Source organism: Bos indicus x Bos taurus, chromosome 7 (genome assembly GCF_003369695.1).
Source record: "Bos indicus x Bos taurus breed Angus x Brahman F1 hybrid chromosome 7, Bos_hybrid_MaternalHap_v2.0, whole genome shotgun sequence".
Taxonomy (NCBI): domain Eukaryota; kingdom Metazoa; phylum Chordata; class Mammalia; order Artiodactyla; family Bovidae; genus Bos; species Bos indicus x Bos taurus.
The window spans coordinates 96,175,479-96,193,449 of record NC_040082.1 but is presented as its reverse complement, the minus strand read 5'-3'; positions in this window follow the sequence as shown (position 1 = coordinate 96,193,449).

Genomic DNA, 17,971 nt, shown 5'->3' with positions numbered 1-17,971 from the left:
CTATAGGGAATGCAACTTTATCTAACACCTTCGGAGGATGGCGCCAAACCTTAAAATAATTACTCTTAGAGAAAATAAGTCTTATGGTTGACAAACCTTTGTCAAGAGTCATAAAATGTTAATAGGCCTTCTGACCAGAAGATGATGTAAATCATCTAAACCATTTGTATATGATAAATTTGCAGGAAAGAAACCCTGGTTTCGATAAGGATCAAAGACTGCTGACTTTGCATGATTTCACATGATCCCTATTATCCTCTATGTGTATACTTAGAGTATACAAGCCCCTGTTGAAAATAAAGCTATGGGCCTTGTTCACCGAAGCTTGGTCTCCCCATGTCATTCTTTTTCTCAATTTCTGGCTGAGTCTCCATCTGGAGCACGGAGGTCCTCTGCAACCATTTATTTGCCTGGGCTTCTAAGACCCACTCAAGAAGGTGCCTAAGGTGGAGCACCTTCCACTACTCGAGAGGGCACCTGCGGCCTCCGTGGTCAGAGCTAACCTGATGTCACAGGTTATATTGATTTTCCCCGTAAACCAAGCCACTCAGCCTCTTTTCTCCACTGAATTTTCCTACTGAGCTATCCTCATTCTATTACTCTTTATATCTTTGATGAATATTTAAATAAAGCTATTGTATCCAATTGGAGAAGGAAATGGCAACCCACCCCAGTGTTCTTGCCTGGAGAATCCCAGGGAGGGGGGAGCCTGGTGGGCTGCCGTCTATGGGGTCGCACACAGCCGGACACGACTGAAGCGACTTAGCAGCAGTAGCAGCAGCATTGTATCCAGTGAACTCGCCGAAGCCATCTCCCCTTCAAATTCCCTGGATCAGCCGGGGCTGGACCTCAGCAGAGATCTCTAGTCTTTCCCGTTCTGTTGTTTTCCTGTATTTCTTTGCATTGATCTCTGAAGAAGGCTTTCTTATCTCTTCTTGCTATTCTTTGGAAGTCTGCATTCAGATGCTTATATCTTTCCTTTTTTCCTTTGCTTTTCATTTCTCTTCTTTTCGCAGCTATTTGTAAGGCCTCCCCAGACAACCATTTTGCTTCTTTGCATTTCTATTCCATGGGGATGGTCTTGATCCCTGTCTCCTGTAAAATGTCACGAACCTCCACCCATAGTTCATCAGGACTCTATCAGATCTAGTCCCTTAAATCTATTTCTCACTTCCACTGTGTAATCATAAGGGATTTGATTTAGGTCATACCTGAATGGTCTAGTGGTTTTCCCTACTTTGTTCAATTTAAGTCTGGATTTGGCAATAAGGAGTTCGTGATCTGAGCCACAGTAAGCTCCTGGTCTTGTTTTTGCTGATTGTATAGAGCTTCCCCGTCTTTGGCTGCAAAGAATATAATCAATCTGATTTTGGTGTTGACCATCTGGTGATGTCCATGTATAGAGTCTTCTCTTGTGTTGTTGGAAGAGGGTGTTTGCTATGACCAGTGCATTCTCTTGGAAAAATTCTATTAGCCTTTGCCCTGCTTCATTCCGTATTCCAAGGCCAAATTTGCCTGTTACCCCACGTGTTTCTTGACTTCCTACTTTTGCATCCCAGTCCCCTATAATGAAAAGGACATCTTTTTGGGGTGTTAGTTCTAAAAGGTCTTGTAGGTCTTCATAGAACCGTTCAACTTCAGCTTCTTCAGCATTACTGGTTGGGGCATAGGCTTGGATTACTGTAAAATTGAATGGTTTGCCTTGGAAATGAACAGAGATCATTCTGTCGTTCTTGAGATTGCATCCAAGTACTGCATTTCAGAATCTTTTGTTGACCATGATGGCTACTCCATTTCTTCTAAGGGGTTCCTGCCCGCAGTAGTAGATATAATGGTCATCTGAGTTAAATTCACTCATTCCAGTCCATTTTAGTTCCCTGATTCCTAGAATGTCAATGTTGCCATCTCCTCTTTGACCACTTCCAATTTCCTTGATTCATGGACCTAACATTCCAGATTCCTATGCAATATTGCTCTTTATAGCATCGGACCTTGCTTCTATCACCAGTCACATCCACAACTGGGTATTGTTTTTGCTTTGGCTCCATCCCTTCATTCTTTCTGGAGTTATTTCTCCACTGATTTCCAGTAGCATATTGGGCACCTACCGACCTGGGAAGTTCCTCTTTCAGTATCCTATCATTTTGCCTTTTCATACTGTTCATAGGGTTCTCAAGGCAAGAATACTGAAGTGGTTTGCCATTCTCTTCTCCAGTGGACCACATCCTGAAAGATGATGCTGTGAAAGTGCTGCACGCAATATGCCAGCAAATTTGGAAAACTCACCAGTGGCCACAGGACTGGAAAAGGTCAGTTTTCATTCCAATCCCAAAGAATGCTCAAACTACCACACAATTGCACTCATCTCACATGCTAGTAAAGTAATGCTCAAAATTCTCCAAGCCAGACTTCAGCAATATGTGAACCGTGAACTTCCAGATGTTCAAGCTGGTTTTAGAAAAGGCAGAGGAACCAGAGATCAAATTGCCAACATCCTCTGGATCATGGAAAAAGCAAGAGAGTTCCAGAAAAACATCTATTTCTGCTTTATTGACTATGCCCAAGCCTTTGACTGTATGGATCACAATAAACTGTGGAAAATTCTGAAAGAGATGGGAATACCAGACCACCTGACCTGCCTCTTGAGAAACCTATACACAGGTCAGGAAGCAATAGTTCGAACTGGACATGGAACAACAGACTGGTTCCAAATAGGAAAAGGAGTACATCAAGGCTGTGTATTATCACCCTGCTTATTTAATTTATATACAGAGTACATCATGAGAAATGCTGGACGGGAAGAAACACAAGCTGGAATCAAGATTGCCGGGAGAAATATCAATAACCTCAGATATGCAGATGACACCACCCTTATGGCAGAAAATGAAGAGGAACTAAAGAGCTTCTTGATGAAGGTGAAAGAGGAGAGTGAAAAAGTTGGCTTAAAGCTCAACATTCAGAACACGAAGATCATGGCATCTGGTCCCATCACTTCACAGGAAATAGATGGGGAAACAGTGGAAACCGTGTCAGACTTTATTTTGGGGGGCTCCAAAATCACTGCAGATGGTGATTACAGCCATGAAATTAAAAGACACTTACACCTTGGAAGGAAAGTTATGACTAACCTCGATAGCATATTCAAAAGCAGAGACATTACTTGGCCAACAAAGGTCCGTCTCGTCAAGGCTATGGTTTTTCCAGTGGTCATGTATGGATGTGAGACTTGGACTGTGAATAAAGGTGAGCACCAAACAATTGATGATTTTGAACTGTGGTGTTGGAGAAGACTCTTGAGAGTCCTGTGGACTGCAAGGAGATCCAACTGGTCCATTTTAAAGGAAGTTAGTCCTGGGTGTTCTTTGGAAGGAATGATGCTAAAGCTGAAACTCCAGTACTTTGGCCACCTCATGCAAAGAGTTAACACACTGGAAAAGACCCTGATGCTGGGAGGGATTTGGGGCAGGAGGAGAAGGGGACGACAGAGGATGAGATGGCTGGATGGCATCACCGACTCAATTGACATGAGTCTCAGTGAACTCCGGGAGTTGGTGCTGAACAGGGAAGCCTGGCATACTGCAATTCATGGGGTCGCGAAGAGTCGGACACGACTGTGCGACTGAACTGAACTGAACTGATGTTGGGTCTTCAGTTGCTACATGCAGGCTTTCTCTAGTTGTGGGGAGAGGGACTACTCTGTAGCTGCTGTTCATGAGCTTCTCTCATTGCAGTGGCTTCTCTTGTTATGGAGCACGGGCTCTAGGGCAGTCAGGCTTCAGTAGTTGTGATGTACAGGCGTAAGTTGTCCTGAGGCATGTGGAATTTTCCTGGACCAGGGATTGAACCCATGTCCCCTGCATTGATAAGCAGATTCTTAACCCCTGATCCACCATGAAAGTCCTAAACTACACAGTTTAAATGGTTGAGCATAAATAATATGTGATGTATATTTTATCATAGTAAAAAATTGTGGAAGGAGATTATATGTATTATTTGTAGGAATCTCGTAAAATACCATTTCCAGGGAAAAGAAATTCTAAGTAGGCTTGGCTGACAGTACCTCTCAGAGAGTCCCAGGTCAACAAAATACCCATCCAATATAGAAGGCTCTTACGTGCTTGAGGTTCATTAATTTATATATCTGAGGCACGTGTTTAGAACAGTCATTTTAAAGCAACTAACCAATAAAAAATCAGATTTTTAAAGGGCTAGATTTTAAAATTGCTACTAAAACCAGACCCTGAACTGAGAGATATATTGAGTTAAAAAATGAAAAGAATAAAGCAACTTGCTCAGACAGTATTTCACAGAAAGGGAAAACCAAACAAAACACCTGAATAAAACATCTAACAGAAAATGGAATTTTAAAACACCCACATGTAGGGTCAGTCCTGCAGGTTTCCTGAATAGGGACGTTAGTAGGCTCACAAGTTCAGCTGCCTCAGCCTCTCAAAAACAGGAATGTCCCAATCCCCCAGATCACAAGCCATTCTTTATGTGACAAGTGACTGAGCAGTCAGGAGGAAGACAGCTGCCTGTGAGAGTGGCAGCTCTAGGTGAAGAGTAAAGAAAGGACCAGAGCTGCATTGACTGCAGGATCCCAAATAGCCTAGGGGATAAAGCCAATGGGATAAACTCAATGGATGGCCCCACTGGAGGCTGATGGAGACAGCCAGGTCCAGAATAGAAAGGGTTAGAAAAGACCAACATGAATCCTTCATGACCCAATCCTTCATCACCCAAGCTGGTGAACAGTCACACCTGTTCCTGTCATCAATACTGTAATGTCCACGGTGGGGCAATCATGCACTCAGTCTACATGACTGTGTTCCCTGTACTGTATTGTTTAGTCACTAAGCCATGTCCAACTCTATGACCCCATGGACTGCAGCATGCCAGGCTCCTCTGTCCTCCACTGTCTCCCAGGGTTAGCTCAGATTCATGCCCATTGAGTTGGTGATGCTATCTAACCACCTCATTCTCTGCCACCCTCTTCTCCTTTCCTTCAATCTTTCCCAGCATCAGGGTCTTTTTCTAGTGAGTCAGCTCTTTGCATCAGGTGGCCAAAGTATTGGAGCTTCAGCTTTAGCATCAGTCTTTCCAGTGAATATTCAGGGTTGATTTTCTTAAGGATTGACTGATTTGATCTCCTTGCAGTCCAAAGGACTCCCAAGAGTCTTCTCCAGCACCACAATTCGAAACTATTCATTCTTTGGCATTCAGCATTCTTTATGGTCCAACTCTCACATCTGTATGTGACTACTGATGTAGTCACGATGTACTGTGTATGTAAGTTAAATAAGCAGAGTGACAATATACAGCCTTGAAGTACTTCTTCCCCAATTTGGAATGAGTCTGTTGTTCCATGTCCAGTTCTAACTGTTGCTTCCTGACCAGCATACAGATTTCTCAGTGTGCAGGTTAGGTGGTCTGGTATTCCCATCTCTTGAAGAATTTTCCTCAGTTTGTTGTGATCCACATAGGCAAATGCTTTTGCATAGTCAATAAAGCAGAAGTAGATGTTTTTCTGGAACTCTCTTGCTTTTTCTATGATTCAACAGATGTTAGTCATTTGATCTCTGGTTCCTCTGCCTGTACTAAGTCCAGCTTGAACATTCATGGTTTATGTACTGTAGAAGCCTCACATGAAGAATTTTGAGCATTACTTTGCTAGCATGTGAGACGAGTGCAGTTGTGCTGTAGTTTAAGCATTCTTTGGCATTGCCGTTCTTTGGTATTAGAATGAAAACTGACCTTTTCCAGTCCTGTGGCCACTGCTGAGTTTTCCAAATTTGCTGGCATATTGAGTGCAGCACTTTCACAGCATCATCTTTCAGGATTTGAAATAGCTCAACCGGAATTCCATCACCTCTACTAGCTTTGTTCGTAGTGATGCTTCCTAAGGCCCACTTGACTTCACTTTCCAGGATGTCTGGCTCTAGGTGAGTGGTCACACCATCATGGTTATCTGGGTCATGAAGATCTTTTTTGTATCGTTCTTCTGTGTATTCTTTCCACCTCTTAATATCTTCTGCTTCTATTGGGTCCATACCATTTCTGTCCTTTATTGTGCCCATCTTTGCATGAAATGTTCCCTTGGTATCTCTAATTTTCTTTAAGAGATCTCTAGTCTTTCCCATTCTGTTGTTTTCCTCTATTTCTTTGCATTGATCACCAAGGAAGGCTTATTTCTCCTTGCTATTCTTTGGAACTCTGCATTCACATGAGTATATCTTTCCTTTTCTCCTTTGCCTTTTGCTTCTCTTTTCTCAGCTATTTGTAAGGCCTCCTCAGACAACCATTTTGCCTTTTTGCATTTCTTTTTGTTGGAGATGGTCTTGATCACGGCCTCCTGTACAATGTCACAAACCTTCGTCCATAGTTCTTCAGGCACTCTATCAGATCTAATCCTTTGAATCTGTTTGTCACTTCCACTACATAATCGTAAGGGATTTGATTGAGGTCATACCTGAATGGTCTAGTGGTTTTCTCTACTTTCTTCAATTTAAGTCTGAATTTGGCAATAAGGAGTTCATGATCTGAGCCACAGTCAGCTCCCAGTCTTATTTTTGCTGACTGTATAGAGCTTCTCCATCTTTGGTTGCAAAGAATATAATCAATCTGATTTCAGTATTGACCGTCTGGTCCCTTGTGTTGCTGAATAGGAGGAGAATCCTGAAATCCTGCAATCCACGCAAGATGCTGCTTGAAAAAAAAAAAAAAAAACCAAGATAGATTGTATAGGAGGTAATACTACAAAAGAGCCGCAAGTTCAGAGGAATTGGTTTTGGACTTGGAGGACGGGATTTTGGTAACAACTTTATTGAGACATTATTCACATAGAATTCACCCACTTAATGTGTACATTCAATGGTTTTTCACAAATTCTGAAAACATTACTATAATCAATTTTAGAATGATTTCATCACCCCAAATACACCATCCCATCCACAACCCTAAGCAGCTACTAATCTATTGATTATCTCTACAGATTTGCCTATTCTGACAATTTCATATCAGTTTTTTTAAAAAATTACCATATGGGGGACTTCCCTGGTGGTCTGGTGGCTAAGACTCTGAACTCCTAATGCAGGAGGCCCTGATTTGATCCCTTGTCTGGGAACTAGATCCCACATGCCGCAACTAAGACCCAGCACAGCCAAATAGATATTTTTTAAATAAAAAAATTAAAATACTATATGCCTTCTTGTGACATTTCTTTCACATAGCATAAACATCTATGCTGTAACATTTATCAGTATTTTTTTTTTTAGATGATGAGTTTGAATTTGAATATTAATTCAAATGAGCTATCATAAAATGAGACAATGGGTTTGAATTTGAATATTAATTCAAATGAGCTAGGTAAGTATTAGCAAGTAGAATATAAAGCCACATTAAGAAAATAATAAGCCTTGACCAAGTGGATTTACTCTAGGAAGTCAAGGTTTGTTCAGTTATTAGGAAATCCATTAAATAACACATCCTATAGGACATCTAAGAAGGTAAATTATATGATTATCTACATTGATGCTGAAGAAGCCTTTGACAAAATTCAATAGCCATTATTTATATAAACACTCAAGAAAATAAAAATTGGCGAATACTTTGTTGGTTGATTATCTATATCTATAGCTATGTGTGTGTCTGTGTACTGGTGACATTAGCTAATGCAATTAGATGAGAGAAATTAATTGCAAGAGAAGTAAGACCACCTCTTTTTGCAGATGATATGTTATTACACATGGAAAGGTCTACAGTATCAATTATAAAATTAATATAAGCAGGGAAGTTTCTGGTGGTCCAGTGGTTAGGACTCTTGAGTTTCCACTGCTAGGGGCACAAGTTTGACCTCTGGTTGGGGAGCTAACCAGGTTTCATCTGAAAGTCGCTCAGTCGTGTCCAATTCTTTGCAACCCCATGGACTATACAGCCCAGGGAATTCTCCAGGCCAGACTACTAGAGTGGATAGCCTTTCCCTTCTCCAGGGGATCTTCCCAACCCAGAGATCGAACCCAGGTCTCCTGCATTGCAGGTAGATTCTTTACCAGCTGAGCCACCAGGGAAGGTCTCACATGCTGCACGGCAAAAAAAAAAAAAAAAAAAGTAAGCAATTAAAGAATTCAGTATCTTTGCAAGATATGGAATTGCCATTTAGAAGTCAAAAGCCTCCATCTACTAAGCCAGTAACTAATAAGGTGATACAATGGTAAAGGAAAAACTCAATTACAATAGTAAAAAAAGAAACTTTGGTTCAAACTTAACAAGATATGGACAAAACCCAAATGAAGAACCTTAAAACACTCTTGTAAGACAAAATAGATTTGAACAAAAGGAAAAACATCCTTTGTTCTTCAATAAAATGGCTTAACATAATAAAGATATAAATTTCCCAGGATTAATTTGGAAGTATAACATAATCCTGGGCTGCCCTTGTGGCTCAGTTGGTAAAGAATCCACCTGCAATGCAGGAGACCTGGGTTTGATCCCTCCGTTGGGAAGATCCCAGGGGGAAGGGAAAGGCTACCCACCCCAGTATTCTGGCCTGGAGAATTCCATGGACTACAGTCCATGGGGTCGCAAAGAGTCGGACTCAAGTGAGCGACTTTGGTTTTCATAACATAATCCTAATACGAATGCCAAGAATCTTTTTTTATTAGGCAAACTGATGCTAAAGTTTATATGGAAGAACAAACATCTGATGATACCCAAGAAAGCACTGAAAAACAAGCGATGATGCCCTACTGATGTTAAAACATGGCACAAAGCCACTATAACACTATAGTATTGTCACATAAATAGGAATCAAATGGAATAAAGTAGAATATCTCAAAATAGGCACAAAAACATATGGAATTTTAGTTTGTAAAGGTGGTGTTTCAGATCACTGAGACAAACATGGAGTTTTAATGAAAAGTGCAAAGACAACTAACTAGTTAGCCATCTGGGAAAAGATAAAATTACATATGTACCTCCCACCACTCACAAAAATAAAACACCAAATGGATCAATTATCTAAATGTGTGTTTTGGGGAAGCTGGGAAGCCATACACATTAAGTATTCAAGTGATTTCTGGACTAATTAAGGAAAAAGATATGACCATGAGGTGGCAGTACAGACACCTTATTTGGGTAGAACTTTGACAAGTTTCTTGGTCTTCCTGGTAGCTCAGCTGGTAAAGAATCCACCAGCAATGCAGGAGACCCCGGTTCAATTCCTGCATCAGAAAGTTCCCCTGGAGAAAGATCGATTGGCTCAGATGGTAAAGAATCCACTTGCAATGTGGGAAATCTGGGTTCGATTCCTGGGTTGGGAAGATCCCCTGAAGGAGGGCATGGCAAGCCACTCCAGTATTCTTGCCCGGAGAATCCCCATGAACAGAGGAGCCTGGTGGGCTACAGTCCATGGGATCACAAAGAGTCGGACACAACTGAGCACACAGTTGACAGGTTTGCATATGAGAAAAGTACCAGGAAATACCAAAGTTATAGCATCAGGGTTACTACTCTGAAGGGGGGAGTAGCCAAACTTCTATTCCAGGAGGAAAAGGCAGTTGCAGAGGTGGTTTATGTATCTAGGTGATATTCAGAAGCCTCATGGGGAGTCTCTGGGTCAGAAAGCTCTGAAGGGCGACAGCACTTTGGGGTCTTTATAGCCCCAGGATTTATCTTCTCATGGTGGGCAGATTTTATTTCTGGGGTATGCTAAGCAGCTGTGTTCTAAATGACTGAAAATCTCCATCTCTTTGTTTGGGCTATGTTTAAAGCTATGAATTTATGTATGTATAACTGAATCACTTCTCTGTACGCCTGAAACTAACACAATATTGTTGATCAACTATATTCCAATATAAAATAAAAATTAAAAAAAATAATTAGGACTTCCCTGGCAGTCCAGTGAACACTCTGTTCTTCCATTGCAGAGAGCACAGGTTGATCCCTGGTTGGAGAACTAAGATCCTGCAGGCCACACAACAAGGTTTAAAAAAAAAAATTTGTTTTTAATTTTTTTTAAAAATGTTTAAATAACTTATATAAGGAAAAATAAAAACTCCAAAAAAATAAAAACAACTTAATTTGTAAATTTTTGAGTTTGGCATCAGTAGGCTACTGTGAATAATGCTGCTGTGAATATTATTGTGCAAATATTTGAATCCATGCTCCCAGTTCTTTTGGATTTATCAGATCAGATCAGTCGCTCAGTCATGTCTGACTCTGTGACCCCATGAATCGCAGCACGCCAGGCTTCCCTGTCCATCACCAACTCCCGGAGTTCACTGAGACTCATGTCCATCGAGTCAGTGATGCCATCCAGCCATCTCATCCTCTGTCATCCCCTTCTCTTCTTGCCCCCAATCCCTCCCAGCATCAGAGTCTTTTTCAATGAGTCAACTCTTCGCATGAGGTGGCCAAAGTACTGGAGTTTCAGCTTTAGCATCATTCCTTCCAAAGAAATCCCAGGGCTGATCTCCTTTAGAATGGACTGGTTGGATCTCCTCACAGTCCAAGGGACTCTCAAGAGTCTTCTCCAACACCACAGTTCAAAAGCATCATTTCTTTGGCGCTCAGCCTTCTTCACAGTCCAACTCTCACATGCATACATGACCACTGGAAAAACCATAGCCTTGACGAGACGGACCTTTGTTGGCAAAGTAATGTCTCTGCTTTTGAATATGCTATCTGGGTTGGTCATAACTTTCCTTCCAAGGAGTAAGCGTCTTTTAATTTCATGGCTGCAGTCACCATTGGCAGTGATTTTGGAGCCCAGAAAAATACCCAAAACCAAAAATCCCATGGATGGAGGAGCCTAGTAGGCTACAGTCCATGGGGTCGCAAATAGTTGGACATGACTGAGTGACTTCACTTTCACTTTTCTTTCCCAGTTCTTTTGGATTTATACCCAAAGTGAAACATAATTGTTTCATTATTTGAGGAACTTCCAAACTGATTTCCACAGCAGGTGAATTTCATATTCCCACCAGCAGTGTACAAGAGTTTGTTTCTCCACATGCTCACCAGGATATTCTTTCAACTTCATGGCAAGTTTGAAATATTTAAAAATGAGAAGTTGATCACCTGAAACTATCACAACATTGCTAATTGGCTATACCCCAATCCAAAATAAAAGTTTAAAGAAAAAAAAGGTTGTTAAGGGAATTCCTTGGTGGTCTGGTGGTTAGGACTCAACACTTTTATTGCTGAGGGCACGGGTTCAATCTCATGATTGAACTAGGCTGGGGAACTAGGATCCCCCAAGCAACACAGTGTGGAGAGAAAAAAAAAAAAGTTGATAGAGGGGGCAAAAGGGGAATCTACTTTTGGTCAAAAAGACACTTCATGCTATGATAAATTCTAAATTCTCAAGTGACATTTTTTCCAAAGAAATTAGCATGTCATAACATACCTTTGTAGTGACCCTGGCAAGCGGCAGCTGGATGAAATGTCAGTAGCACCACTGAATCTAAAATTATTTCAAAATAAAAGGTTTTTCTAAATTCTATGTTGATTAATTTGGGGTACTGTTTAATTCTTGAAGTGTGCCTGAGGAGATGCCTGCTTGACGTCTCCACTACTGGGTGTGATGGGCATGTTAATTTTCAGATTCCCAAAACTAATGCATGATTTTCCCCAACATCTGTTCCTGCTCAGTCTTACCCCATTTCAGTAAATGACAGTTCCATTATTGAGCCACTGCTCAAGCCAAAATCCTTGAAGTCACCTTTTATTCTTTTTCTTTTTTAATTAGTTTTTTAACTGAAGGATAATTGCTTTACAGAATTTTGTTGTTTTCTGTCAACATAAACTAGTATAGAGTAGTATTTATGTAATCTACCACAAAATCTTGTCAGTTCTACATTCAGCACATATAAAGAATATACAAAATACATCTTTAATGCTACATTGGACTTCAGGACTTATCTGTTTCAACAGCCAGCATTACCTTAACTAATATGATTGATTAAAAGATTGATAGAAAGAAAGAAGAAAGAGATAATGTTAGGTAATAAAAAAGCATTTTGTATTTTTATATAATATTCTTCTACTTATTTGTGAATTTTAATATTTATTAATTGATTCTTAGACATACATACAATCTTATTTTGATCTCTTTACCTTTTCTTTTGAAATAAGTTTCTCTCATTTCTATAAAAGATTGTAAGGCTCTGCTAAAATCTTCTTAAACAATGTCAAATTTCAAGAATAATGTTAAAGCTGGGTTTTTTTAAAATATTACTCAAAACATATTATTACTCATCTGTTAAAAATAAGTCATTACATGCAAACATAAATAAATAGTACTTTATTTTTTAAGTATATTTTCCAAAACAAAAAAAGAGTGGCATTATTTTACATTTTTGCATTATCTCTTTAATGTCCACTTAACAGGAACAGTTGTATTCTCATACTTGCTTTTACAATCGTTCTGCTGTGATACATTGTTTTGATTGAACTAGGTGAAGAAATTCAGCTACATACAGATACATACAGATGGAAAGGGGGGGAGTATTTCTATAGCCTCTTAAGATAATTGAAAAGTCTTCTTTGATACAGTATCAGTATTAACAAGTGGTAGTTTATTTATTAAAGATTAGTTGCACTGTGGAATCTGAAACCATTATCAATAAACTTGTCATACACTGTCACAAACGTCAGTTTCAGGTTGATTGAAAATTTAAATGTGAAACCAAACATGAATAGCTGAAGAAAACAATGAAGTTGAACATATTTAGAATTGAGTTTGGGAAAGGATTTCTTAAATGAGACACAAAAACTAACACATTAAAGTTCAGAATCACTGTTCAAGACACCATAAAGAAAGAGGGACATGTACAATGAAAACAGAATTGGTATCAGAAATATCACACTCCTAAACATCATAGAGAAATGACAAAGATACAGAGAGAAATCAGTAAAAACATGTAAAGGTAATTTCCAAAGGGAAACTCACAAGAGCCAATAAATATAAAAAGATGCCCATTCTCATTACTAATCAGCAATGAGATACATTTTACATAAAATACAAAAGAAATCTGAACATAAATATTCTACACCCAGTGAGTTCATGGGAGGTGTACAAGAATGTTTATGGCAACTTTATTAATAATGGATAAAAGCTACAAACTACCCAGAGAGGCCCATCCACTGTAGACTGGATAAGTAAGTTGTATACATTCATACAAAAGATCCCTATGTAGCAATTAAATAAATTATACTTTCATGTGACTTAAATCTCAAAAATGAGTGAGCAAAAGTAAGAATGTATTAACACGCTATTCATTTAGGTAGTGTTGTTCCTTTCTCAATTTTTAGTCATGTTTTATTTTTAATAATTTAAGAATCACAAGAAGTTACAAAAATAGTACTGAGGTCCCACGGACTCTTTGTCCAGCATCTCCTAATGACAATGTCTTACATAACTGTAATTCATTATCAAGATAAGAATACTGACATTGCCACAATATGATTAACTCAGGTACAGACATCTGTATTTCACCTGTTGTTTACTTGCATTCTTTTTCCTTCTTTTGGCAGGGGATACATATTACCCTGGGGAAGAAAATGGCAACCCACTCCAGCATTCTTGCCTGGAGAGTCCTATGGACAGAGGAGCCTGGAGGACTGTAGTCCATGCAGTCGCAAGAGTCGGACATGACTTAGCGACTAAACCACCACAAGTTTATTGTTTTTTTTAACTGTATCTATACATTTTCATCACATCTTCTCTATTGCCATTTTTTAAAAGAAATCTGGATAGAAATCATAACTATGAGGTGGTAGAGGTTAATCTATTAGAAATCACAATAAAAAACTAGACAGGTTTACAAATAGGTAGAGGAGTACGTCAAGGCTGTATGTCACCCTGCTTATTTAACTTCTATGCAGAGTACATCATGAGAAACGCTGGGCTGGAAGAAGCACAAGCTGGAATCAAGACTGCCGGGAGAAATATCAATAACCTCAGATATGCAGATGACACCACCCTTATGGCAGAAAATGAAGAGGAACTAAAGAGCCTCTTGATGAAAGTGAAAGAGGAGAGTGAAAAAGTTGGCTTAAAGCTCAACATTCAGAAAACAAGGATCATGGCATCTGGTCCCATCACTTCATGGGAAATAGATGGGGAAACAGTGGAAACAGTGTCAGACTTTATTTTGGGGGGCTCCAAAATCACTGCAGATGGTGATTGCAGCCATGAAATTAAAAGACGCTTACTCCTTGGAAGGAAAGTTATGACCAACCTAGATAGCATATTCAAAAGCAGAGACATTACTTTGCCAACAAAGGTCCGTCTCGTCAAGGCTATGGTTTTTCCAGTGGTCATGTATGGATGTGAGAGTTGGACTGTGAAGAAAGCTGAGTGCCAAAGAATTGATGCTTTTGAACTGTGGTGTTGGAGAAGACTCTTGAGAGTCCCTTGGACTGCAAGGAGATCCAACCAGTCCATTCTAAAGGAGATCAGTCCTGGGTGTTCTTTGGAAGGAATGATGCTAAAGCTGAAACTCCAGTACTTTGGCCACCTCATGCAAAGAGTTGACTCATTGGAAAAGACTCTGCTGCTGGGAAGGATTGGGGGCAGGAGGAGAAGGGGACGACAGAGGATGAGATGGCTGGATGGCATCACCAACTCGATCGACATGAGTTTGAGTGAACTCCAGGAGTTGGTGATAGACAGGGAGGCCTGGCGTGCTGCGATTCATGGGGTCGCAAAGAGTCGGACACGACTGAGCAACTGAACTGAACTAAACAGATTGAAAGATACTTTCAGAGTGGACTGACGTGGGAGTTGGGGTCTAGCTAAATCCTTTTTACAAGAGACACATCTAAAGTACACAGAAGGCTTAAATGAGAAGGAGGGAGAACCATCTGACAGAAAACTGGCATGGCTTTATTAATAATACTGAAAAAAATAGACCTAAAAAATCTTTCTCCTTGCTGTCTCCAATTTTTCTCCTAGTTTCTTCCAAACCCATTTCAATCAGCCTTTTGTGACAGCAGGTCACAGAATCAGCTTTGACAAGTTTATCAACAACTCCCATTGATATTCTGTTATCTGTTGTCAAGTCCAGTCAGAACAGAGAGGGTGGAGGAAGGCTGGGTCAGGGCAGTCCTAGACAGAGGAACAGTCTAGCCAAGTTTGGGCCAGACTAGTGGGGGGTTCTTAAACCGTGGCCATCAGTGGAAGAGCCCTGTGACCCACAGGGATGGGCTGGTACTATTACTCCTGCCAGGCTTAGTCACTGCCAGGAGCAGTCTTAGCACAACCCCAGAGGTAGGTTCTGGGCAGGTCAGCAACCAGGGCCACTCATAAACTAAGCCCACTAGGTGGATACCCAAGATGCAGGTTCTCATGGCTACCATACCAGCAGACACTATACTCAGCTGGGAGTAATAAACATTTCTGAAAGGGAGGACTTCCCTGGTGATCCAGTAGTTAGAATCCATGTTGTACCACAGGGGAATGTAGGTTCAATCCCTGGTCGGAACTAAGATCCCACATGCTGTGAAGCAATTAAGCCTGTGAGCCACAACTAGAGAAAAGGCTGTGTGCCGTAACGAAAGACTCCACATGACGAAACAAAGATCCTGTGTGCTGCAACTAAGACCCAATGCAGTCAAAAAAAAAATTTAAACTCCTACGAGAAATAAAAAATTCTTGATAGCTCTCCCATCATGAAACTACAGTGGAGACTTTAAAAAATATATATATTTCTTTTTCTCATGTACCATGAGTCTAGAGATAAGCAGTTCAGTGTAAGTACAGCTACTCAGAGAAACTGCTGAGAAGCAAGGAAGCCTTGTGTTCTGGCATCACCATCTTTGCCGGTGGCTTCTGCCTACTGGTTACCTTCTTCCAGTCCCTGGCACTGTATTTACTTTCCAGGCAGAAAGAGGGAGGAAGTACCAAGGAGAAAGAAAGTAAGATAACAAACATGGGATTGTCCCCTTTTCAACGGCTTTCCTAGAAATCACACCAGTGGCTCTGCCTCTCTGCCATGTGCCAGGGCTGTGAGGCATTCCTTCAAGAAAGATGGGGAGGGACTTTCCTGGTGGCTCAGTGGATAATAATCTGCCTGCCAATGCAGGAGACATGGGTTCGATCCCTAGCCCAGGAAGATCCCATATGCTGCGGAGCAACTGGGCCTCTGCACCACAACAACTGAAGCCCGTGCACCTAGAGCCTGTTTTCCACAAGAGAAGCCAGCACAATAAGAGGCCTGTGCATCATAAGAGAAAGCAGCCCCTGCTCACCCCAGCTACCGAAATCCTGTATGCAGCAACAAAGACCTAACATATCCAGTGATAAATAATTTTAAAAAGAAAGACAGAGCAAGCTGGGTTTTCTGTTTTTTGTTTTACTAACATTTAACAAGTTGAGCAAAATCCAGGTTGTGATAGTAGGAAGTGGCAAGAATGGACACAGAGCAACGTGTGCTACACTGGGCCCGTAAAGTCCCAACAGATGCCAGAGGTTCCACATCCTACAGGTCACTGCCTCCAATCACAAACAACTAGAATGGAAATGAAAAACAAGGCAACCGAGAAACCCCAGCACTGCATCTAGAAGACATATTCCTGAATAACCCATGTGTCTCAGGGGCTGTTAAAATGGAAATAATACAGTATTTAGAACTGAGCCACAATAAGTAAAAAGATCACCTATCACAACTTGTTGAATAACTTGGAGGGCATTTAGAGTGATATATGTGGCCTTGCGTATTTATATTACGCAAGGAAAAGCCAAGAAGCCAATGAACTCGGGGTCCACATAAAAAATGCAGCATTGGGAACTATGTCTAGAAGGGAAAAGAATCTGGAAACAATATATACAGGCACATATAACTGAATCACTTTGCTGTACACCTGAAACTAACACAACATTGTAAATCATATTTACTTCAATAATTTTTAAAAAAAAATGTAGCATAAAGTCAAATCCACATTCGTAACACTGACAGAGCCCCTCTCTCAAAATGAGTTCTCTTGTGAATACCAGTGAAGGTCCCATCTGAAGGCCCGTACATAGTCGTTATACTAACACAACCATTCTCTATTTGTCCTTCCATATGACACAGAAGGATGGGTGCTCACGAGGGCTTTCACAACTTCTATGGGAAAAAAAAAAAAATGACAGTTTTCTGTACAGGCATCCAGTTCCTGTCCTACCCGATTCTTCTGGGTTGAATACAGTCACTTTTGTCAGAAGGCTATATTTAAGTGTCTATTTTCCCAGGACTTGTTATGTAAGTTTTTTGCTTTTTTTCGGCTGCATCTCGCAGCTTGTGGAATCTTAGTTCCCAGACCAGGGATTGAACCCAGTAGGCCCCTTGGCAGAGTACAGAGCCCTAAACAGTGGACCACCAATGAATTCCTAAGGTTTTTTTAAAAAATAACTTAAAAATTAAATTATATTTTGAATCCTCAAGAAAGGATATTTGTGGGGAGAAATTTGATTAGAGGTTGTGTGCGCTAACATTTTATCCATGTTAAATTTCATATGTGCATTCATTATATTTTGATTATAGAGGAAATGTCCATTGGGAGATAGTTCTCCATGGGCTAACTCACATTTCCACATGTCTTGCTCTGTTTTGCACTGTGTCCTTGAGGATGTTTATAGACCAGACATCCTCGGAGCAGAGGGCAGGTATGTTTGCAGTCCAGTGTCCTAAAGTTAAAGTCCCTCCCGGGCAAAGATGGGGCAGATTTGTTTACAGCTCATTAGAAAATGAGCTGGGGTTCCTGAGCTGTGACACAAACTGACTCCATGAGTAGCATCCACATGGGCCATTTTACATCATCCCTGTGCAACTTGGGAGTCCAGGAGAATCAACAGGAACGTGAAGCATCTGTTGCCTCCTGCATTGTTAATAAAGCCCTTGGTCTCTGACCCAGAAATCCGGTGTCTCTGGCCAACGTCCATGAAACTGTGGCAGGCTAACGATCAGCCTGGAAGTAGGGAAGATCTTTT